A 26507-nucleotide genomic window follows, 5' to 3' on the forward strand; every position below is an offset into this window, starting at 1 on the left:
TTCCGATACAAACCCATGTTCTCGCTTCTGCTCTTGTTTACTGCATTAAGACAACGCGATTCAAACTGTTGTGTGCTACGGTAGTTGAACCCCTATCCTCTGCATGACCTGTCATTGCCACAGTAACTAGATGAAACCCACTAGCATGTGTAGGAGTTGATTGAGCCATGTATGTGATTCCTACCTTGCTATGCCTGCTATGCTTAGAGTTGTGACAGGTCTGGTTCATCTGGGTGATGGGATAGAGTGAAATGCTTATGTCGGTAATATGCGGGATGTGTTGAACTTGTTTTGGTAAAGGTATCGATGAGAGGCCATGTAGGAGTACATGGTGGGTTGTTTCATTGAGGCCGTCCCTAAGAACTGAGATCTGTATGCGTGATTTAAGATTCAGCTACTACCACACATTGGGCCCTGAAATATGACCCCGCTCGACTTATTGACCCCTCTCGCCTCTGTTCAGGATTTGCAACTAGTTTCTGGTGTTTGTAGGACATGTGTTGGCAGCCGTGCGTAGCGCTGACCCTAGGGGTGGGCTATGATGCGGTAGATACACTGTGGCCGGGTATGCCGGGCGCCCGTTTGGCGTCTCGGGACCCTGTACACATCGTTTGGGGCCGTTGAGGACACCCCGGCCAGATTTCCTTGCGGATGGAACCTGAATAGGCGATAAACCTGAACTAGAGACTTGTGAGGTTAGTCAGGTCGTAGTCTACACCCACGTCGGTTTTTGCTTGAAGTCTGCCGAGCACATGTAGTGCGCACACGCTAAGTGGTGGAAACATGTGTGACGAAGTACACCCCTGCAGGGTATAAAACTATTCGAATAGCCGCGTCCGCGGTAAAGGACTACTTGGTTGCCTATACAGTTCATAGACAAATTAATGGATACTACTAAAAGACTAAAGATAAGTGTGAGTACCGAGGATGGCCCTCTCGTAGGATGACGAGGGAGGATCCCCGGTGGAGTATTGTGTTGGTGAGTAGTGGACTTGTGTGCGAAAACTATTTTACTAGTGAAGTTCCGTAGGATAGTTTAGCCAAGTGTCAAAGCTAGCTTGCTGCAATAACCCCACCACCTTCTTGAGAATAAGCATGTATAGGAGGTTCTGATGTAAGACTTGCTGAGTACCTTTGTACTCATGTTTGCTTAATTACTGTTTCAGACGACAACACCGCCCCCTCCGATGGGTTCTACGTAGACCTTGACGTCGACGAGTGACTAGCCACCAAGGTGGTGATCCTGGCCATGGAGGGCCCTATGTAGATAGACAGGCTTCGAGAAGCCTTCTTTCTTTCTAGAGTCTGTACTCAGACTAGTTGCTTCCGCATGTGCTTGTATGATTGTATGACTTGAGTGTCGGGTCATGTGACCCCTATCTATATGAACATGTTATGTATGGCTCTCTGGAGCCTTTAAATAAAGTACTTGAGTTTTAGAGTTTTGTTGTGATGCCATGTTGTATGTACTCATATCGGGCATATTGTGTGTATGATTGAAATGCTTGGTATGAGTGGGATCCGACAAATCTAGTTGTTTATCCTTGGCAGCCTTACTTATGGGGAAATGTAGTCTAGTGTTCCTCGAGCCATAGTAGTCCGCTACAGCCCGGTTCACCGGAGTCCTGCTAGCCCAACACTACTGTTCAGGACACTTGACTGGCAGGCATGTGTTTCACTTCATTCCTATGTCTGTCCCTTCGGGGAAATGTCACGCAGTGATTTCCAAAGTCCTGCCTAGCCTGCTACAGCCCGGGTTCCCCGGAGTCCTGTTAGCCCAGTGCTACAGCCCGGAATCACTCGTTGATGACCGACATGCTTGATGTGATTCATGTATGCCTGTCTCCATAGGTCTGAGCCGCTTTGGGTTCATGACTAGCCATGTCGGCCCGGGTTCTCTATCATATGGATGCTAGCGACACTATCATATACGTGAGCCAAAAGGCGCAAACGGTCCCGGGCCATGGTAAGGCGACACCCGTGGGATACCGTGCGTGAGGCCGCAAAGTGATATGAGGTGTTACCGGCTAGATCGATGTGACTTGGAATCGGGGTACGTATAGTGGATTTTGAACCCAATCCCTCCCTCAAGGTAATCTCCTCCGATCCCCTCATTTTCATCCAAAAAATGCTCACATTTGTCATATGTTGCTAGTTTGGGGAAACCCTAGTTTTTTTTATGGATCTTGAATTTTGTATGGAGATATGAGATGTTTGTTTGCCAATTTACTAAGTTTAGGCTTCTTAGTATGTTAGGGTTAGGGTTATGGGTGGTGTTATGTTGGGGTTACGGTTAGGGTTGTTAGTATGTAAGGGTTATGCTTATGGTTATTGTTTAGTGGGGGTCAGGGTTATTGTTTCATATATATGTTATGGCTTTGTATTTTGTTTTAATCTTGGGATGATTACTTATGGAATATATGTTACGTTGTGTTGTTTTCATTATACTAGGGATGTGAAGAACGTGTGTTTATGTTCATCATGTGGACAAAGACACCTTCTTGAAAGGAAATATTGAACCAGACCCGGATGAGCGTGACATGGTGTTTGAGATAAGTCCTAGCTATGCCGAGGTCTTGGAACAAGTGAGGAAAGATTTGAATTGGATGGACCCAAGTGATATTGTTGAGCTGGAGGGAAGGCATAATATAGGTTTTGAAATGCACATCTGTTGGAAGATGATGAGTGTGAACTCCGAGCAACGTTGGGTTGCATACAAGGAGACGATGGCTGAAGTAGACAAGGCTCTTTAGTTATTTTCTACGAAGAAGGTTGAGTCTAGTTTGCATTTGGACTTGAACTAGAATGCCTCCCCGTCTGTTGCTAGTAGTCCCCCACCCATAAACCAAGATGAAATGAGTGAACCTTCTTTGACTCAACAAGTGAGGCAAACATTGAGCCCAATTTCAAAAAACCAAAATGAATCTTTGGAAGAGGAGAATGATGAGTATTAGGACGATGACAATGAAGTTGATCTCCATGACAACAATGTGGGTGATCTCGACAAATATCATGTGCAAGAGACAATGGGCCATTCCATCCCTTATTCCCGTGGCTATGCATCGGAGCCGGATGACAAAGGTCCCGATGAAGAAGTTGATGAGGAGGTAGTTCACGGTGAAGGAGGCCGAAGCTTTTGAGAAGGTATTTGGGTGGGATCATCAGACACCATTATTCAAGGATGTTAGTGTTGGGGAATGTAGTAATTTAAAAAAAAATCCTATGCACACGCAAGATCATGGTGATGCATAGCAACGATAGGGGAGAGTGTTGTCTACGTACCCTCGTAGACCATAAGCGGAAGCATTATGACAACGCGGCTGATGTAGTCGTACGTCTTCATGATCAACCGATCCTCAGTACTGAACGTGCGGCACCTCCGCGTTCAGCACACGTTCAGCTTGGTGACGTCCCGCGAACTCACGGTCAAGTAGAGCTTTGGGAAGAGCTTCGTCAGCACGACGGCGTGGTGACGGTGTTGATGAAGCTACCGACGCAGGGCTTCGCCTAAGCACCGCTATGATATGACCGAGGTGGATTATGGTGCAGGGGGCCACCGCACATGGCTAAGAGATCAATGATCAATTGTTGTGTCTCCAAGGGGTGCCCCCCTCCCTGTATATAAAGGATTGGAGGAGGGGGAGGGGGCCGGCATCCTATGGCGCACCCCATGAGGATTCTTGAAGGAAATATGCCCTAGAGGCAATAATAAAGTTATTATTTATTTCCTTATATCATGATAAATGTTTATTATTCATGCTAGAATTGTATTAACCGGAAACATAATACATGTGTGAATACGTAGACAAACAGAGTGTCACTTGTATGCCTCTACTTGACTAGCTCGTTAATCAAAGATGGTTATGTTTCCTAACCATGAACAAAGAGTTGTTATTTGATTAACGAGATCACATCATTAGTTGAATGATCTGATTGACATGACCCATTCCATTAGCTTAGCACCCGATCGTTTAGTATGTTGCTATTGCTTTCTTCATGACTTATACATGTTCCTATGACTATGAGATTATGCAACTCCCGTTTACCGGAGGAACACTTTGTGTGCTACCAAACGTCACAACGTAAATGGGTGATTATAAAGGTGCTCTACAGGTGTCTCCAAAGGTAGATGTTGGGTTGGCGTATTTCGAGATTAGGATTTGTCACTCCGATTGTCAGAGAGGTATCTCTGGGCCCTCTCGGTAATGCACATCACATAAGCCTTGAAAGCATTACAACTAATGAGTTAGTTGCAAGATGATGTATTACGGAACGAGTAAAGAGACTTGCCGGTAACGAGATTGAACTAGGTATTGGATACCAACGATCGAATCTCGGGCAAGTAACATACCGATGACAAAGGGAACAACGTATGTTGTTATGCGGTCTGACCGATAAAGATCTTTGTAGAATACGTAGGAGCCAATATGGGCATCCAGGTCCCGCTATTGGTTATTGACCGGAGATTTGTCTCAGTCATGTCTACATTGTTCTCGAACCGTAGGGTCCGCACGCTTAATGTTATGATGACAGTTATTATGAGTTTATGCATTTTGATGTACCGAAGTTAGTTCGGAGTCCCGGATGTGATCACGGACATGACGAGGAGTCTCGAAATGGTCGAGACATAAAGATTGATATATTGGACGACTATATTCGGACACCGGAAGTGTTCCGGGTGATTTCGGATAAAACAGGAGTGCCAGAGGGGTTACCGGAACCCCCCAGGGAAGTAATGGGCCTTATTGGGCCAGAGGGGAGAGAGAGGGCTGCAGCCTAGGAGGTGGCGCGCCCCCCCTCATGGGGAGTCCGAATTGGACTAGGAGGGGGGGGCGCGGCCCCCCTTTCCCTCTCCCTCTCCCTCTCTTTCTTTCGCCCTCAAGTCTCCTAGTTGGAATAGGAAAGGGGAGTCCTACTCCCAGTAGGAGGAGGACTCCCCCTCCCCTTGGCGCGCCCCATAGGGCCAGCCGGCCTCCCCTTGCTCCTTTATAAACGGGGGCAGGGGGGCACCCTAGGACACACAAGTTGATCCACGTGATCGTTCCTTAGCCATGTGCGGTGCCCCCTGCCACCATATTCCACCTCGATCATATCGTTGTAGTGCTTAGGCGAAGCCCTGCGTCAGTAGAACATCATCATCGTCACCACGCCGTTGTGCTGACGGAACTCATCTCCGAAGCTTTGCTGGATCGGAGCCCGGGGAACGTCATCGAGCTGTACGTGTGCTAAGAACTCGGAGGTGCCGGAGTAACGGTGCTTGGATCGGTCGGATCGGGAAGAAGACATACGACTACTTCCTCTACGTTGTGTCAATGCTTCCGTTGCGATCTACAAGGGTACGTAGATCATACTCTCCCCTCTCGTTGCTGTGCATCACCATGATCTTGCGTGTGCATAGGAAAATTTTGAAATTACTACGTTCCCCAACAGTGGCATCCGAGCCTAGGTTTTATGGTTTGATGTTATATGCACGAGTAGAACACAAGTGAGTTGTGGGCGATATAAGTCATACTGCCTACCAGCATGTCATACTTTGGTTCGGCGGTATTGTTGGACGAGACGACCCGGACCGACATTACGCGTACGCTTATGCGAGACCGGTTCTCCCGACGTGCTTTGCACATAGGTGGCTTGCGGGCGACAGTCTCTCCAACTTTAGTTGAACCGAGTGTGGCTACGCCGGGTCCTTGCGAAGGTTAAAACGGAGTCAAATTGACAAACTATCATTGTGGTTTTGATGCGTAGGTGAGATCGGTTCTTACTTAAGCCCGTAGCAGCCACGTAAAACTTGCAACAACAAAGTAGAGGACGTCTAACTTGTTTTTGCAGGGCATGTTGTGATGTGATATGGTCAAGACATCATGCTTAATTTTATTTTATGAGATGATCATGTTTTGTAACCGAGTTATCGGCAACTGGAAGGAGCCATATGGTTGTCGCTTTATTGTATGCAATGCAATCGCGATGTAATGCTTTACTTTATCACTAAGCGGTAGCGATAGTCGTAGAAGCATAAGATTGGCGAGATGACAACGATGCTACGATGGAGATCAAGGTGTCGCGCCGGTGACGATGGTGATCATGACGGTGCTTCGGAGATGGAGATCACAAGCACAAGATGATGATGGCCATATCATATCACTTATATTGATTGCATGTGATGTTTATCCTTTATGCATATTATCTTGCTTTGATTGACGGTAGCATTATAAGATGATCTCTCACTAAATTATCAAGAGGTGTTCTCCCTGAGTATGCACCGTTGCCAAAGTTCGTCGTGCCCAGACACCACGTGATGATCGGGTGTAATAAGCTCTATGTCCATCTACAACGGGTGCAAGCCAGTTTTGCACACGCAGAATATTCGGGTTATACTTGACGAGCCTAGCATATGCAGATATGGCCTCGGAACACGGAGACCGAAAGGTCGAGCGTGAATCATATAGTAGATATGATCAACATAATGATGTTGACCATTGAAGACTAATCCATTTCACGTGATGATCGGTTATGGTTTAGTTGATTTGGATCACGTGATCACTTAGAAGATTAGAGGGATGTCTATCTAAGTGGGAGTTCTTAAGTAATATGATTAATTGAACTTAAATTTATCATGAACTTAGTCCCTGATAGTATCTTGCTTGTTTATGTTGAATGTAGATAGATGGCCCATGCTGTTGTTCCGTTGAATTTTAATGTGTTCCTTGAGAAAGCAAAGTTGAAAGATGATGGTAGCAATTACACGGACTGGGTCCGTAACTTGAGGATTATCCTCATTGCTGCACAGAAGAATTACGTCCTGGAAGCACCGCTGGGTGCCAGGCCTGCTACTGGAGCAACACTAGATGTTATGAACGTCTGGCAGAGCAAAGCTGATGACTACTCAATAGTTCAGTGTGCCATGCTTTACGGCTTAGAATCGGGACTTCAATGACGTTTTGAACGTCATGGAGCATATGAGATGCTCCAGGAGTTGAAGTTAATATTTCAAGCAAATGCCCGGATTGAGAGATATGAAGTCTCCAATAAGTTCTATAGCTGGAAGGTGGAGGAGAACAGTTCTGTCAGTGAGCATATACTCAAAATGTCTGGGTATAATAATCACTTGATTCAATTGGGAGTTAATCTTCCAGATGATTGCGTCATTGACAGAATTCTCGAATCACTGCCACCAAGCTACAAGAGCTTCGTGATGAACTATAATATGCAAGGGATGAATAAGACTATTCCCGAGCTCTTCACAATGCTGAAAGCAGCGGAGGTAGAAATCAAGAAGGAGCATCAAGTGTTGATGGTCAACAAGACCACTAGTTTCAAGAAAAAGGGCAAAGGGAAGAAGACGGGGAACTTCAAGAAGAACGGCAAACAAGTTTCTTCTCAAGAGAAGAAACCCAAGTCTGGACCTAAGCCTGAAACTGAGTGCTTCTACTGCAAGCAGACTGGTCACTGGAAGCGGAACTGCCCCAAGTATTTGGCGGATAAGAAGGATGGCAAGGTGAACAAAGGTATATGTGATATACATGTTATTGATGTGTACCTTACTAGAGCTCGCAGTAGCACCTGGGTATTTGATACTGGTTCTGTTGCTAATATTTGCAACTCGAAACAGGGACTACGGATTAAGCAAACACTGGCAAAGGACGAGGTGACGATGCGCGTGGGAAATGGTTCCAAAGTCGATGTGATCGCGGTCGGCACGCTACCTCTACATCTACCTTCGGGATTAGTATTAGACCTAAATAATTGTTATTTGGTGCCACCGTTAAGCATGAACATTATATCTAGATCTTGTTTGATGCGAGACGGTTATTCATTTAAATCAGAGAATAATGGTTGTTCTATTTATATGAGTAATATCTTTTATGGTCATGCACCCTTGAAGAGTGGTCTATTCTTATTGAATCTCGAGAGTAGTGATACACATATTCATAATGTTGAAGCCAAAAGATGCAGAGTTGATAATGATAGTGCAACTTATTTGTGGCACTGCCGTTTAGGTCATATTGGTGTAAAGCGCATGAAGAAACTCCATACTGATGGGCTTTTGGAACCACTTGATTATGAATCGCTTGGTACTTGCGAACCGTGCCTCATGGGCAAGATGACTAAAACACCGTTCTCCCGCAACCCGCTGTACCCTCTACTTGAACATGGTGCTTTATGCCTCATATTATTATCCAATGATGTGTTGCCATCCTATGATGTCTGAGTAGATATTTGTTGTCCTATCGGTGGTTGATGAATTGCTATGATTGATTTAATTTCCTTGCGGTTATGTTGCTTTCCTTTGGTGCCCATCATATGAGTGCGTGCGTGGATCACACCCTAGGGTTAGTTGTATGTTAATAGGACTATGTATTGGAGGGCAAGGGTGATAGAAGCTTCAGCCTAGCATAGAAATTGATGCATACGGGATTGAAGGGGGTCCAATATATCTTAATGCTATGGTTGGGTTTTACCTTAATGAACGTTAGTAGTTGCGGATGCTTGCTAATAGTTCCAATCATAAGTGCATAGAATTCCAAGTCAGGGATGACATGCTAGCAATGGCCTCCCGCACATAATACTTTCTATTGGTCTAGTAAAGTAGTCAATTGCTTAGGAACAATTTCGCAACTCCTACCACCACTTTTCCACACTCGCTATATTTACTTTATTGCTCCTTTACTTACAACATCCCCTACTTTTTATTTACGCTCTCTTTATTATCTTGCAAACCTATCCAACAACACCTACAAGGTACTTCTAGTTTCATACCTGTTCTAGGTAAAGCGAACATCAAGCGTGCGTAGAGTTGTATCGGTGGTCGATAGAACTTGAGGGAATATTTGTTCTACCTTTAGCTCCTCGTTGGGTTCGACACTCTTACTTATCGAAAACTGTTGCGATCCCCTATACTTGTGGGTTATCAAGAGACTCCTAGTCTTGTTTCCTTTGAAATGGAATATTCCTTATGCTTTCCTTTTAAGCCGTCCTACCATAGCTTAAGCTGGCCTTCCTTGAACCGCCTACTGGCCTCCGGGTCTTGTCGCTCCTCTAATCCACTGGCCGGGTCATCAATGAGTCACCTGGCTCGGTCGGGTCATCAGTGAGTGGATAGATCTAGAGGGGTCACTTAGTGAGTCGCCAAGTCAGGGCGGGTCACCAGTGAGTCACCAAGTCCGGCCGGGTCATACCGCAGGGTATATCACCGACATTAGCCCCAGTTTAATTTGGATTTATTCATGTTAAACTGATCCTGAAAATAAACACAAGAACAAATTTGACAGGTTGTGCTCCGGGTTAAAAATTTATTGTAAGCCGGCACCTGATCATCGTTAAGTCCTTGTCATTTCCTTGTTGATATCTACATGTCCATGATCTCATAGCAAATCTTCTTTGGCAGATATGTTTGAATTTTTGTCAATGCAAAAAATCCAGATACTTCTTTTGAAAAGTCCGGGTCAATAGGCCAGCTTCAGAGTCAGTTTGCTGACATTGGTCTCTTGTAGAAAAATATTGTAAGAAATAATCCACTTAAGTCAACTTCCAAAGAGCCGGCTTAGAAAATTTTGGTCTTTGAAATACTCATCTAATATTCAGCCGGCTCGAAGATGCAGAAACTTGCCAATTTATGATTACCAAAACTGCCGGTTTATAAAATAGATGACGCCGAGTCATAATTGTTGCCGACACTGGGTCATGATTGTTGCAGACACCGGGTCATAATGATTAGTGACGCATGGTCAATCTGGTTTGCTCAAAAACTGAGATTTTGAAAATATTTCTCCTTATATCCGTGTTACCTGTAGCCCCCCCAAGTCTTGAGCAGAGCAAAGTGATGACTTAAGACTTGCTTCAATATAAATATTACCACTTTGAAGAAATCCATGTTGTTCATCTCAATCCATGTTGTCCCCCAAGTGTCGGGTTGTCATGCTTGAAGCAACCTGGGACTTGTAATTGCCTGATACCTATAAAAGCTTGAATTGTTGACAGGAGCAATTGGTAGCCCCCAAGGGCCGGCTCATTATGATGTGATGAGTCGGGTCTTTCAACGAAGCAAGTAAGAAATGACCTTGCATGAGCCCCCAAGTGTCATGGTGCATGCTTGTAGCGACATGAGACTTGCATATTTGATGTAATCTCAATTTGAATTATGTAGCCCCAAGTGCCTGGTTGCATAGTAGAATAAATCATATCTATTTATAATATAATAGCCATTGCGCTAAAGCGACTTTGAAAACCTTATCTGTTGACAAGTAAATCCGGTGTTTTAATACCCTGCGGCTCTTGGCCGATGGCGATTTAATACGCCTCCATTATAAACCAGAATTTTTATGACCTGACGACTTATAGCCTTTGAGAAAATCCAGAACGGATAATCATTTTGAAGCATCAATTTTAATGAAGAGGTTGGACTTAAGCATTTACATAAGTCATAGTTCTGCAAATCCTGCACAGAGATTAAACAACATACGCCCTAGCGACTTTAACGTCAAAATCCAGGGCAATAATCCAATGATTGATATGCGCATGATTCCTACGGCGTAATTCAAAATATACCGGCGGCTTAAAATCCATAGCCAGGGCCTATGCAGTAAGGGTGATAACCCAAAACTTAGAAGCCAAACCTTCCAAGTATTAATATTGTCATATGCTGGTGACTTGTCGTCGAAAGCCAGGCCGGGTTAATAGAAACCACATATATATGCTTCATATATGAGCAAAAAGTCTCAAGACAAACCCAAAAACTGTTTTCAAAAACTTAAGTCAAACAGAGAGAAAAATTTGAGGCTTCTGATTCAAATACGATCAATAAACCGGACCAAAGGGGTTAATCTAGGATCTGAATATGATCATGTAGCCCCCTGAGGGAGTCCTGGATTAGGGGTTCTCCGGACAGCCGGACTATATCCTTTGGCCGGACTGTTGGACTATGAAGATACGAGATTGAAGACTTCATCCCGTGTCCGGATGGGACTCTACTTGGCGTGGAAGGCAAGCTAGGCAATACGAATATGTATATCTCCTCCTTTGTAACCGACCTTGTGTAACCCTAGCCCCTTCCGGTGTCTATATAAACCGGAGGGTTTTAGTCTGTAGGACAGCATACAATCATACCATAGGCTAGCTTCTAGGGTTTAGCCTCTTCGATCTCGTGGTAGATCAACTCTTGTACTACCCATATTATCAAGAATAATCAAGAAGGACGTAGGGTTTTACCTCCATCAAGAAGGCCCGAACCTGGGTAAAACATCGTGTCCCCTGCCTCCTGTTACCATCTGCCTTAGACGCACAGTTCGGGACTCCCTACCCGAGATCCGCCGGTTTTGACACCGACATTGGTGCTTTCATTGAGAGTTCCTCTGTGTCGTCGCCATTAGCCTTGATGGCTCCTTCGATCATCAATAGCGATGCAGTCCAGGGTGAGACTTTTCTCCCAAGACAGATCTTTGTTTTCGGCGGCTTCGCACTGTGGGCCAACTCGCTTGGCCATCAGGAGCAGATCGGGAGTTACGCCCCTGGCCACCAGGTCAGGTTTGGAAGCTTAAACTACACGGCTGATATCCGCGGAGACTTCATCTTCGACGGATTCGAGCCCCTGCCGAGTGCGCCGCACGGTCACGATGAGCATGATTTAGCTCTGCCATTGGGCAGTATTCGGGAGATCACACCGGCAACCGCTCCAACCCTCAATTCGGAGCCAGTTACGCCAATCATGGACGGGTGGATGGACCCCGCCACGGAGGCCGTATCCTCAGCGGTGATCGAGCCGAGTATCGACCTTACCCCTCACAAGAGCCGTGATGCCAAGCTGCCGGATTCTTCCCCGGCCACGGACTCCGAACCGCCTGCGCCCGTGCCTATCGAATCCGACTGGGCGCCGATCATGGAGTTTACCTCCGCGGATATCTTTCAGCACTCGCCCTTCGGCGACATACTGAACTCGTTAAGGTCTCTCTCCTTGTCAGGAGAGTCCTGGCCGAACTATGTTCGGCAGGATTGCGATGCGGATGACGAAGAAATTCGCCGCCCACCCACCACCCACTTAGTAGCCACTGTCGACAATTTGACCGACATGCTCGACTTCGACTCCGAAGACATCGACGGTATCGACGACGATGCGGGAGACGAAGAGGAACCACTGCCGACGGGGCACTGGACAGACACCTCATCATATGATATATACATTGTGGACACACCCAAAGAAGGCAATGGCGACGAGACAGCAGAGGATGACCCCTCCAAGAAGAAACCCAAGAGCCGACGTCAGCGGCGCCGCTCTAAGTCTCGCCAAAGCAAAAGCGGTGACACCGGCACATGAGATAATAGCACTCCGGACAGTGCCGAAGACGACAACAATCCCCTCCAGCAAGATTTAGAGCAGGAGGATAGAGAAGCCAACCCTCCCGACAGAGGGGCAGATGGAGAGGCGGAGGATGATAATTACATTCCCCCTCCGAAGACGAGGCAAGCCTCGATGACGACGAATTTGTCGTGCCGGAGGATCCCGCCGAACAAGAGCGCTTCAAGCGCAGGCTTATAGCCATGGCAAATAGCCTCAAGAAAAAGCAGCAGCTTCAAGCTGATCAAGATTTGCTAGCCGACAGATGGACTGAAGTCCTTGCGGCCGAGGAATATGAACTCGAACGCCCCTCCAAGAGTTACCCGAAGAGAAGGTTGCTACCCCGCCTGGAGGAGGAAGCATTAAAACCTACATCCCCAGCGTATGACGCGGCTGATCGGCCACCTCGTGGCCGCGATAGAGAGGCATTTCAGCCAAAAGCTCAGCCCGCACCCGGACGCCACTCAAATAAAAATGTCAAGGCATGGGGAAACACGCTAGAACTGCGAGACGTATTGGAGGATAAAGCAAAACACGCAAGATCGATCTATGGATCACGAGGGCGCGCCACCACGCGGGACGATAACCGTCATGCTGGATACAGTAAAAGTAAATCCGGCCGGGCCGAACACAGCGGACAAGACTCATTTGAGCTACGTCGCGACATAGCCCAGTACAGAGGCTTCGCACACCCCCTATGCTTCACAGACAAAGTAATGGATCATCAATTCCCAGAGGGTTTCAAACCCGTAAATATAGAATCATACGACGGCACAACAGATCCTGCGGTATGGATCGAGGACTTCCTCCAGCACATCCACATGGCCCGCGGTGACGATCTACACACCATAAAATACCTCCCACTTAAACTCAAAGGACCAGCTCAACGTTGGCTCAACAGCCTGCCAGCAGAATCCATTGGCTGTTGGGAAGATCTGGAAGCCGCATTCCTCGACAACTTCCAGGGCACTTATGTGCGACCACCAGATGCCGATGACTTGAGCCACATAATTCAGCAACCAGAGGAATCAGCCAAGCAATTCTGGACACGGTTCCTGACAAAGAAAAATCAAATCGTCGACTGTCCGGATGCAGAGGCCCTAGCAGCTTTTAAGCACAACATCCGCGATGAGTGGCTCGCCCGACACCTTGGCCAGGAAAAGCCGAAATCTATGGCAGCCCTCATGACACTCATGACCCGCTTTTGCGCGGGAGAAGATAGCTGGCTGGCTCGCAGCAATAATATATCAAAGAACCATGGTACTTCAGATACCAAGGATGGCAATGGCAGGTCATGTCGCAACAAACAAAAGCGCCGCATCAACAACGAAAATATCGAGGATAGGGCAGTCAATGCCAGATTCAAAGGCTCTAAACCCGGTCAGCAGAAAAAGCCATTCAAAAGAAGCACTACGGGCCTGTCCAGTTTGGACCGTATACTCGATCGCTCGTGTCAAATACACGGCACCCCCGACAAGCCAGCCAACCACACCAACAGGGATTGTTGGGTGTTCAAGCAGGCCGGTAAGTTAAATGCCGAAAACAAAGTTAAGGGGTTGCATAGCGATGACGAGGAGGACCCCCAGCCGCCGAACACCGGAGGACAGAAGAGGTTCCCCCCACAAGTGCGGACGGCGAACATGATATACGCAACCCACATCCCCAAGAGGGAGCGGAAGCGTGCGTTAAGAGACGTACATGCGTTGGAGCCAGTCGCCCCAAAGTTCAACCCATGGTCCTCCTGTCCGATCACCTTCGATCGCAGGGACCACCCCACTAGTATCCGTCATGGCGGATTCGCCGCACTGGTCCTGGACCCAATCGTCGACAGATTTCAACTCACTTGAGTCCTTATGGACAGTGGCAGCAGCCAGAACCTGCTTTATCAGGACACAGTGCGCAAAATGGGTATAGATCCCTTGTAACGCCCCGAGACCGATGTGCCACGTGTCTGCCAGTTATTCGCTGTCGTTGTCATGTCATTCACTTACGTGCTGCATCTTGCCATGTCATCATGTGCATTGCATCATCATGTTTTCAAAACTTGCATCCGTCCCGGTCTCCTCGTTCCGTCCGTTGTCCGTTCTGAGCCCAGACACACTTGCACGCGCCCGCGGCATGTCTAAAATAGTATTTTATAAGTGGCCGGAAAATGTTCTCGGAATGGGATGAGAGTTGACGTGTGGTCTTATTATAGTGTAGATAGACCGCCTGTCAAGTTTCATCGCATTCGGAGATCGTTTGATGCCCCAACAGATAACTATAGCGGCAATATAGCCGGTCTAACGTCGGACGTTTTCGGTCTCCAGAAACAATCGCCGGGCCTCCCTCTCTTCTCTTCTCTCAGTTCGAGACCGTCTACACAGCCCACTACCTACCGCCAGGTCCAACCTAACCTCTCTCGTCAGCCCGCGGCCCTCCTTGCGCGTGTCCGAAAATTGTCCCGGACCCAACCCGGGCAGTCGTCACCGTTGTGTCCGGATCATTCCCAAACATCTACAAAATATCACTGTTTTCTTAATTGGGCTCCCTACCTATTTTTCTCGGACCGTCTGATTTCAATCGGAGGGACTAGATCATCCCTCTCCTTTCATCTACATGCTATAAATAGCCCCTAACCCTAAATTCTAGGACTTTTGTCCCCTCTAACCGCCGCCACCTATAGCCTCCCTCATCCACCTTGGGATCCTCCCAGATCCGATCCACTAGCCCCCTCGTTCTGCAAACCAGCGTCAGCCTCTGCTTCCCTTCGATTTCAGTCAGCGGCCAACCCATCGATCCACTGCCTCCCTCGAGCTCCAACAGGACAGCGCCCCTGGATCCCCTGCCCGAGCTCCTCCTCGCGCGCCCGTCTCCTCGGCTGATCTGCCTCGCCACCGAAGCTTCTTCGCCCGAGCACCCATGGAGAGGGCCTCCCAAGCCACCTCTTGCGGCTCCACCTCGAGGTCCCAGCTCTGCTGCACCCGCCATCGTCTTCTACCCAACAGGTCGCTGTCACCTCGCCTCCTCTTCCTGTCCTCCTGTTCATCTTCCCCTCCGTCTATCATCTCTCCTTTTCACTTTGACCAGGAGACAACTAGGAGCCGCCATGGATGGCTGAGCCCCTTGCCGAGCTCCTCAAGTCCCGCAGCGGCCTCGACTCCTCCGCTCCGGCCGTCATCGCCGGAACGCGCCACCACAGGGCCGCAGCCGAACCCCATGGCGCCATTGTCGGCGACTCCGAGCGCGCCCGAGCTGCTCTTCCTCCCGCTAGCCTCCTCTGCGCGCCAAATCCGTCGCCGTCGTCCAAGTTCCTCGCCGTCAGCCTCTACCTACCCTGCTGCAAGCAGCAGTTCGGGATCGAGCCGTGCTTGCCCGCCGTGCCTCCAGCTAACCCTCGAGCGAGGGCCTCGAGGCAGGGAACCTCTCCGCCGCCTCTACCTCGACCCCTGCCCAGATTTCGCGCTGCTCCGCCACCACGACACCGGCCCCTGCCCGCCGGAGCTGCGTCTCCCTGTGCTTTTTGTCAAGAAAGAGGACGCCCGCTCTGCTCAAGCGTTGACCGCGCCCCGCTCAAGCGCTACGCGCCAGGCACGCAGCGAGGCCGGCCCTCCACCTCGTTCGATCCAGCCTGCCAGCCGCCTCCTCTGACTGGGCCGAAGCCCATGGTGAGGCCACCCAGTGTTTTTTTCCTTCTGATGGCCTAACAGTTTCGGCCCATGTCTGTTTTTCTTCTATCAGCGATTTTTCCTATTTATCCAGAAAACTGCCAGTTTACAGTTTAGTCCCTAGACAACATGCATATAATTACTCATGAACCGTGCGTCGGAATTAAATAAACTTTATATGTAAAATGGCTAGGATTTTGTCTAGTTTAATAATATGCAACTTTCACCCATGTTTAAAATGTTTAAAATGCTGTTTAGTTAAATTTGCTCCTATGCCATGTTAAAATGCTTTAATTCATAACTAAATAACCGTAACTCGGATTGTAATAAACTTTATATGTAAATGGGGTAGAATTTTGCCTAGTTTAACATGGGGGCATCATCTTGCATGTTTAATAACTATAAAATATGGTTTAGGGCAGAACAGTACCAAACTTAATATATGCATATGAGGTTTTTCCGGAATTGTTGTTTGTTGTTTCCGGCCTCATTTAAACTTGCCAAGATTAGATAGTTTCATCTTGCTTCACCTCTTGCCATGCTAACAACATTTAATATTGTTGGGTACAAAAACGAGAGAGAACTAAATAAGTCACGTGGTGTTCCGTCAATATGCAACTCGTTGCATATTTGAGCTCCACTTAATTTGTAGGATTGTTTGTGCACTTTGCCATGCCATGCTTCATTAAACCGGACATTCATCATACTCGATTGTGCATCATGCCATGTTGATGTGTTGGTTGTTTACTATGTTGTTTGCTTCTTTCCGGTGTTGCTTCTTCGGGTGGGTTCCGATAATGTCGTGTTGTGAGGATTCGTTCGACTACGTCCGTTTGTCTTCTTCATGGACTCGTTCTTCTTCCTTGCGGGATCTCAGGCAAGATGACCATACCCTCGAAATCACTTCTATCTTTGCTTGCTTAGTTGCTCGCTCTTTTGCCATGCCTATGCTGCGATACCTACCACTTGCTTATCATGCCTCCCATATTGTTGAACCAAGCCTCTAACCCACCTTGTCCTAGCAAACCGTTGATTGGCTATGTTACCACTTTGCTCAGCCCCTCTTATAATTTTGTTAGTTGCAGGTGAAGATTGAAGTTTGTTCCTTGTTGGAACATGGAGATGTTGTTCCTTTTTGGAACATGGTTACTTGTTGGGATATCACAATATATCTTATTTAATTAATGCATCTATATACTTGGTAAAAGGTGGAAGGCTCGGCCTTATGCCTGGTGTTTTGTTCCACTCTTGCCGCCCTAGTTTCCGTCATATCGGTGTTATGTTTCCGGATTTTGCGTTCCTTACGCGGTTGGGTTATAATGGGAACCCCTTGACAGTTCACTTTGAATAAAACTCCTCCAGCAAGGCCCAACATTGGTTTTACCATTTGCCACCTAGCCTCTTTTTCCCTTGGGTTAGGCCAGCCCAAGGGTCATCTTTACTTTAAACCCCCGGGCCAGTGCTCCTCTGAGTGTTGGTCCAACCCAGAGCACCGTGCAGGGCCATCCCTTGGCAAATTGGGTTACGTCGGCTCCTGTACGCTTAGCTTATCCGGTGTGCTCTGAGAACGAGATATGTGCAGCTCCTATCAGGATTTGTCGGCACAGCGGGTGGTCTTGTTGGACTTGTTTTACCATTGTCGAGGATGTCTTGTAGAACCGGGATACCGAGTCTGATCGGAATGTCTCGGGAGGAGGTCTATTCCTTCGTTGACCGTGAGAGCTTGTGATGGGCTAAGTTGGGACACCCCTGCAGGGATTTGAACTTTCGAAAGCCGTGCCCGCGATTATGGGCAGATGGGAATTTGTTAATGTCCGGTTGTAGAAAACCTAAAGTTGACCTTAATTAAAATACATCAACCGCGTGTGTAACCGTGATGGTCTCTTTCCGGCGGAGTCCGGGAAGTGAACACGGTGTTGGAGTTATGCTTGACGTAGGTTGCTCTAGGATCACTTCTTGATCATACTTTTATCGACCGTGCTTTGCCTTCTCTTCTCGCTCTCATTTGCGCATGTTAGCCGCCATATATGCTAGTCGCTTGCTGCAGCTCCACCTCATACCTTTACCTTACCCATAAGCTTAAATAGTCTTGATCGCGAGGATGCGAGATTGCTGAGTCCCCGTGACTCACAGATACTTCCAAAACTAGCTTGCAGGTGCCGATGAGTCCATACAGATGACGCAACCCAGCTCAGGAGGAGCTCGATGAAGATCTTGTCCTTTGTGTTGTTTCGTTCTAGTTGATCAGTAGTGGAGCCCAGTTGGGGTCGATCGGGGACCTTTGTCGCATTTGGGGTTCTTCTTTTATTTTGGTTCCGTAGTCGGACCTTGATTGTATCTGGTTGATGTAATGCTTTATTCATGTATTGTGTGAAGTGGTGATTGTAAGCCAACTAAGTATCTCTTTCCCTTATGTATTAAATGGGTTGTGTGAAGATTACCTCACTTACGACATTGCTTTCAATGCGGTTATGCCTCTAAGTCGTGCTTCGACACGTGGGAGATATAGCCGCATCGAGGGCGTTACACCCCTCAAGGCTCAAACCCACAAAAACGACCTTCAAAAGCGTCATACTAGGTGTAGAGGCCCATTGCACAGGCTCAGTTACAATGGAAGTGGTCTTCGGATCCCCGGATAACTTCCGAAGCGAGGAGTTAATCTTCGATATAGTCTCGTTCCGCAGTTGCTATCATGCACTGCTCGAGCGAACCGCATTCGCGAGATTCAACGTAGTACCGCACTATGCATATCTTAAGCTCAAGATGCCAGGACCATGGGGGTCATCACAGTCAATGGAAACACAGAGCGCTCTCTCCGTACGGAGGAGCACACTGCAGCCCTCGCATCAGAAGCACAAAGCAGCCTCTTAAGGCAATCCACCAGTTCGGCGATTCAAGACCCGGACACCTTCAAGCGCGCCCAGAGTAATCGGCAACAAGACCGCCTGGCATGTTCCGAGCTCGCATAGCAATGCGGCCCCCACCCCAGTACCAGCCAAACGGCGAAATTCGTGCATGGGTACATAATTACGCATTAAAAATACCATGGGCACAGGTGGGGAGGGGGGCACGACTACGGCACGCCCCAAGACGCGGCTCAACCGCACTAGGCGCTTCCCGCTTTGTTATTTTTCTCTCTTTCAGGACTTTAATCTCAGGAAACCTCGTCCGGCAGTACGGTTGCCGGACACACGATGCAACAACCAAGGAGGCAGGAAGCTACGTCGCACCATGAAACTCCCAGGTGGTCTCTGACAATGACTGAAATACCTGCTTTAAATACCATTTCTCAGCTTGCCCTTGGAGGGGACATGTCAAATAGTCCTACTTTTTGCTTATCGCACTACTTGTATCATTTTGCTTCGACGCACCTTTTTGAATAAACAATGCATAGCACTAGACTATTACCGCATTCTTTATTCTTTCTTATATATATATATATATATATATATATATATATATATATATATATATTAGCAGAATAACTATTCTGCATACCACTTCGGCACTGCACGCTCAACAGAAGCGCACTGCATCATTTTGACGACGAGCACTGCAATAGAGACTAGTGAACTTCTCGTCGGAAAAAACTGCACGCGTTATTTTTTCGGTACTGTTTTCACTCTAATTTTTTAACCGTTTATCGGAATGAGGGGTGTAATATACCATTGAAAAGCTATGGATTAGGTGCAACTTCGACATGTTGAACACTTTTCGAGATTCCACACGGTTTAAGAGCAGTTTTGAAAATAGTGCGGCGGATGACGAGTGGCAGCGAGCGTTTTTTCGTGTTTTTTCTAAACCGCTTGTTGGAATGAAGCAAATGATACGCCGTTGGATAGATATCGTCGAGGCGCATCTTTTTCATATATAAATATTTCTCTAATTCATTACGGTTTAAGAGCAGTTTCAAATTTACTAAATCGCGGAACTCTGTTTTTCAAATTTTTTGAAATTTTCGGTACTGTTTTTGCTCCAGTTTTCTAACCGTTTGTCGAAACGAGACATATGATACGCCGTTGGAAAGCTACAGACAAGGCGCAACCTTCATATGTTGAAATGGTTTTGAGATTCCTTATGGATTTTAGTTAATTTTGAAAATCGTGCGGCTGACTTCGAGAGGCAGCGGCTGTTTTTTCGTGAAATTTTTATGAACGGCTGGTCAGAATAATTCAAATCATACGCTGTTGGAAAGTTATCAACGAGACGCAACTTCTTCATGTAGAACACTCTCTCTAATACCTTACGGTTTAAGAGCAGTTTCGAATTTACCGACAAGCGGACACTCTGTTCTTCGCGAGACCAAAATCGTCATATTTACTGCATCGGACAGAAGAACGCACTGCTTCAGATGAAATACCGCACTTCATTAGATGGTCAAGGGCACTGCATGGTTTCTTTTTGTTTAGACATATTTTTTCTTAGACGGGGAAAAAAGAACGCACTGCTTCAGACGGAATAACGCACGTCATTAGATGGGCAAGTGCACTGCATGGTTTTTTTTGTGGGACGTAAATTTTTCCAAACGTGGTGGAGTGCACTTCGTGTCGAGCGTTGGTACTGCAGGGACGAGGTGAGTGCACTGCATCAATTTTTCTTTTTCCAATATTCTTTCTACTGCACACAACAACAGAGTGAGCTGCATTAAAAAAATCAACTTTTCCAATTTGTTTTTGCAGTCGGCAACATAGTGAACCACTGGGAGAGAGAAGATCACTGCGGCAATGAAACAAGTGAGCTGCACCTAAACAATTTTGTTGTTGTTTTCTTCAATGAATGTTTCCGAGAGAGCTGCGATCTGTACATATCTGGACTACGAACCAGGGCAAACGAACTACAGTGATCCTCTTTTTAATCCATAGTACAAACACACACAAATTACAATGACGAGGAACTACTACAACAACAAAAAAAGAACTCCACTTTTTTGCACAAACCGAGCTGCACTGGAGTGGCACCAGGAACTGCAACACGCCATGTAGAGCACCTCCTCTCTCACTCCAGCGATCTACAAAGGACAGCGTGGCCAACCACACAGAGAGCGGCCACTGGCACATCCACGGCACCGCACCAAGATCATAGGCGAACTGCAGACAAGCAAAATCAGAAGAAAAAGAAGTTCCCAAAGTGCAATAGAACGACGGTGAAGCACCGCACCACAGCGTGGGGAACCAAGCGAACTGCAACCGGCGGCGCCCTATCCTCAACTGAATGCCGGTGATGGGAGACAAGATTGAGATGCCCATGGCGGCACCTGCGGGCATAAGGGAGATGAAGTTGCAGCCCACCACCACCACACCCCCAGCCATCGAAGTCCAGAGGGCCGCGCGTGGCATGGCGCGCAGGCCTGGTTGCCCGGATCCAGGGGCGCACGGTCAGGAGGGGCAGCATGAGACGGACGACGATGGAGGATGGTGGTCGAGGTCAACACGAGATGCACTCAAACGCATGCACTCACCGAACGCACTTCACGCACGAGCGCCACCGAGCTGCACTGCCACCGAGCTACACCACGAGCGCCACCGAACTGCAGAGAGTCCTCTCGCCGAGGAGCCACCGGAGGCATGAGCGACCTGGACCCATCAGCCGTCAAGTCCAGGATGGGGAGGAGGCCGAACGGGGGAGCTGCCCCGGCCGCAGCGGCGGGGGTCCAGGCGGGACGCGCTGGAGGCGGATCCCACCGGATCCAGCACAGGGAGAGGTTGTTGTGGAGGGGCGATCGCCATGGATGGGGAGGAGGCAGTGGTGCTGGCCGGAGGGGGCGGACTGGAGGGGCTGGATTCGGCGGCGGGGCGTCGCGGGTGTCCGACGGGGCATGGATCCGGCGCGGCGGGGTGGTGGGGCGGGGATCCGACGACGCGGGGTTGGAAGGGGAGAAGGTCGGGGGTGGTGGAGCCGTGGCGCGGCGGGGCTCGCCGGGGTGGGCGCGATGGAGGAAGGTGGGGGCGGGGCGGGGGAAAGGTGGGAGAAGGTGAGGTGGTGCTCTGGCGGCGGCGGCGCCGGTAGAAGGTGGAGGGAGGTGGGGGTTTGGATCGGGGGAAGAGGGAGGTGGGTGTCGTGCGGGAGCTGGGGGTGGGCTTTGTTAGTGGCAGTGGGGTGGTTCGGTTCGCGGTGCGGTACGGAGAGAGGTGTTAGCAGAATAAGCGATTCGGTGTGCAGAATAAGACTCTTAAGGGTGTTATCATAATAGAACCACCCTATATATATATATATGTGTGTGTGTGTGTGTTCATTTATGACATTCAGCACCCGTACACTCTGGTACGGCCAATACGCCAGGGGCTTTAGCATACCCCATAATACGGCGTGAGAAGTCCGAACACTTTCGATAGTGCGGCACCCCGAGCTTATAGCATTATATGCATCAGCTCCGAATCATGTCTTGGGTCAATAGTTGAGTTTGCCCGGCTCCCATGTTTTGGTACCTTACGTTCCGCTATATCGGCTAAGGTAGCACTGGCAGAACTACTGCGATTGTGTCATGGTTCAGCTAGGCTAAGCACCTCAGTAGAGAAAGCTAAAACTGACTGTCATGATAAGGCGAGAGCTGGTCGCTGTTCGAGAGGTATCGAGTCCCTAAGGACTTATGCCGCTTAGAGCGAGGAGTTGGCTTTGTCCGGCTTAAGGGGTGCATAGCGCCCCGAATTCGGCCTTCCGAATACTAGGGGCTTCGCCAAAATTTAAAATTGTAGAATTCTATGGCTAAGTGAGAGTGATAAAGCAATATAGTCCGGTTGCCTCGTTCGTTGTGCTGAGCACATCCCCCGAAGGACCCAACAATGGGAAAAAGAGTGCTCAGGTTTATCCCGAACACCCCAGCACTCGTGGCCTGGGGGCAGAAGCCGACGACTGGCCATCTCTCAGATTTGATAAACAACCACACAGAAGGTAAATATTTTAAATTCAAATAAGTGTTGCATAGCGCATATGAACAAGTTTTCATAATACAGGATCACCCGAGCAAGTTAATTCAAAAATTACGTCCTTCGCACACTCGTCCGCCACAAGACGGGCACCCTTCAGGACACCCTCATAATACATCTCAGGGTGGCGATGCTCCTTGCCCTACGGCGGCCCCTCCTTCACCAGCTTCTCTGCGTCCATCTTGGCCCAGTGCACCTTCGCACGGGCAAAGGCCCGGCGTGCACCTTCGATGCAGACGGACCGCTTTATGGCCTGCAGCCGTGGGCAGGCATGCACAAGCCGCCTCACCAGGCCAAAGTAGCTGTGGGGAAGGGAGTCGCCAGGCCACCTCCGGACTATAAGGCCCCTCATGGCCTGTTCGGCTGCCTTATGCAGCTCGACCAGTTGCTTCAGCTGGTCGCTCATAGGCATCGGGTGTTCGGTCCCAGTATACTGAGACCAGAACAGCTTCTCTGTCGAGCTTCCCTCCTCGGCCTGGTAAAACTTCGTGGCATCCGACACGCTACGGGGCAAATCTGCGAATGCTCCTGGAGATCTCTCGACTCGGGTAAGTAACAAGTAATTTACTTTCACATGCTTGCTTTGCATATTGAATGCCTTACCCGCCGCTATCCTCCTCATCGCCTCAATCTCCTAGAGGGCCTTTTGGGCTTCAGCCTTCGCATTCTTTGTGCTCTCGAGGGCCGCGGCAAGCTCGGACTCTCGCGTCTTCGAGTCAAGCTCCAAAGCCTCGTGCTTCTTCATGAGAGACTGAAGCTCTTGTTGCACCTCGCCCACCCGTGCCTCTTGCTTTTCCCGCTCGGTGCGCTCCTTGGCCGCTTTGTCTTCGGCCTCAGACAACGCTTGCTTCAGGGTCGCCACTTCGGTCGTGGCTCCTGGCACATTCATGATGATCCTGTCATTTCACAACCACATTCTCTTTTATATATAGACAAGGTATTACTTACCTTTGTTCTCCTCGAGCTGCCTCTTGGCAATGCCGAGCTTTTTCTCGGACCCCTTGAGGTCCTGCTTCAGTGCGGCGACCTCCACAGTCAGTGCGGCAGAGGTCAGTAGCGAAGCCTGCGTACGCATACAGACATACTTATATTAGACTCCTGCAGATATTATTGGTCCTCTATTCAGCTTTTCTTTGAACACAAAACAGAGCATCAGGGGCTACTGTCTATGCGGTAATATTTTTCCTATATTTTAAATACTTACCTCAAGCCTGTGAGAAGGCTGGTACAGGCTTTAGTCAGTCCGCTCTAGGCGGACTGAACCTTCTTGATCACCGCACTCATAATAGTGCGGTGCTCTTCATCGATGGAAGCGCCGCTAAGCGCTCCCAACAGTTCGTCTAGTGCCTCTGGATGGACAAAGGTCACCGGCACGGACGGCTTGCCCCTCTTGGAAGAGGGCCGCCTGCCCGAGTCCGGAACCACTGGAGGTTCTGGTGCAGTGTCCGGCTGCGGGCTGAACTTGGAGCCCTTGGGAGCCTTGCTCCCTTTGCTCCTGGAGTCCGGAAGGTCGCCTTGAGGCACCTCTGGGACTGTCTCCCCCCGGCTCGGTGCCCATTGAGACAGTACCTCGGCATTGTCTGCAGGGCAAGGAGATGTGGTGGTTGGAAGTGTATCACTATCCATGTCCGACGAGTCCAAGGAACCGTCCGACGATGATACGTCGATACGGGCTTGGGGCGGACTGCATAATCATATTCGACGTTAGGAGAAGCAGTGCAACAAAAGTATGCTATGAGTTACTCTGGTATCCGAATACTTACGACTTCGCCAGGGGCTGGGCCCTGAGCAGCCACTCGTCTTCGCCGTCGGCGGCGGTGGTGGAACAGTCCGGAAGGAGAGTCCTTCCCTTCTTGGACCCTTCGGCCTCCCCGGTTGGGGCGGCCTTCCTTTTCTTGTCTCCCCCGGCTGGAGGGGGAGATTCTTCATCTTCCTTCTCCTTGTTTTCATGGGAGGAGTGTGTCTCCGAGTTATGGGACGATGAGTCTGATACCACCTGGCGCCGGGAACTCTTTCGGGTTCCCTTGGCCTTCTTCTTGGTCCTATCCGGCACCTCATAAGGAGGCGGAGTCCGCATCTCCGTCATGGGAGCGTCCGCAGGGTCTTCGGGCAGAGGGGCCGGACAGTTGATCTGCTCCGATGTCTCCATCCAGTCTTGTCAACGGCATGGGAGCTCAGACCCCGCGCATGGTTAAACTATGGGAAATAAACACCCTATCAGATGACAGAACTTACCGGATTCGCAGAACGCTTTGCGCTTAGCCCGCTGTCCTCGGTAAGAGAAGGAGGGACCTCGGCGCCCTTGAACAACACCCTCCAAGACGTCTTTATGCGTCGTGTCGAAGCGCTCGCTTAGAGTCTGGTGCCGGGCCGGGTCGAACTCCCATAAGTTGAAATCCCGTTGTTAACACGGGAGGATCCGGCGGAAGAGCATGACCTGGAATATGTTGACAAGCTTAAGTTTCTTGCTTGTCATGTTTCGGATACACTTCTGGAGTCCGTCCAGCTCCACCGATGAACCCCAGGACAGGACCTTCTCCTTCCAGGAAGTGAGCCGCATGGGGATTCCAGATCAAAACTCGGGGCCGCCACCCAGTTGGTGTCGCGAGGCTCGGTGATGTATAACCACCCCGATTGCCACCCCTTTATGGTCTCCGTGAAGGAGCCCTAGAGCCATATAACATTGGGCATTTTGCCCACAATGGCACCACCGCATTCCGCTTGTTGGCTGCCCACCACCTTCGGCTTGATATTGAAGGTCTTCAGCCACAGGCTGAAGTGGGGCCGGATGCAGAGGAAAGCCTCGCACACGACGATGAACGCTGAGATGTTGAGGATGAAATTTGGGGCCAGATCATGAAAGTCCAGCCCATAATAGAACATGAGGCCACGGACGAATGGATGGAGAGGAAACCCCAGTCCGCGGACGAAGTGGGGGAGGAAAACCACCCTTTCGTGAGGCTCCGGGGTAGGGATGACCTGCCCCGCGGCTGGCAGCCGGTGCGCGATATCCGCGGCTAAGTATCCGGCTCCATGTAGCTTTTTGATGTGTCCCTCCGTGACGGAGGAGGCCATCCACTTGCCTCCCGCTCCGGACATGTTTGGAGAGAGTTGAGGAGAAGGATGTGGACTTGGGCGTTGGAGCTCGAGTGCGCGAGAATGGATGAGCAAGGAGGAAGAAGGCGTGGGTAGAAAAAGGTGAGATCTTATCCCTTTATAAGGGCGGTCTAAACTGTGCGCCCCCACTAGCCTGGTAAAACTCGCTTATCCCCCAAGCGCCGTAATTGATGGCGCGATTGGGTTACCCACATCCGTATTGATGAGGATACCGTAATAAGGGGAGCATGATCTCTGCTTTGACAAGACGTGTCAAGAAACCAACTCGCGTTATGGGCGGGGCTGGTTAAAGAAAAATGGTTCGAATAATTACCGGGCCATGGCGTGATGTCATGCTGCCAAAACGTGACAGCAGATTAGATTTGTGGAAATATTATTCTCTCTACCACTAGTGCAGAACAGGGTAATAGCACCGGTTCGTAAGGCCCTTTAGTGCCGGTTCCATAACCAGCACTAAAGTGTGGGCACTAAAGGCCCCCCCTTTAGTACCGG

Source organism: Triticum urartu, chromosome 1A (genome assembly GCF_056163025.1).
Source record: "Triticum urartu cultivar PI428250 chromosome 1A, HENAU_Tu73, whole genome shotgun sequence".
In the NCBI taxonomy this organism is placed as follows: domain Eukaryota; kingdom Viridiplantae; phylum Streptophyta; class Magnoliopsida; order Poales; family Poaceae; genus Triticum; species Triticum urartu.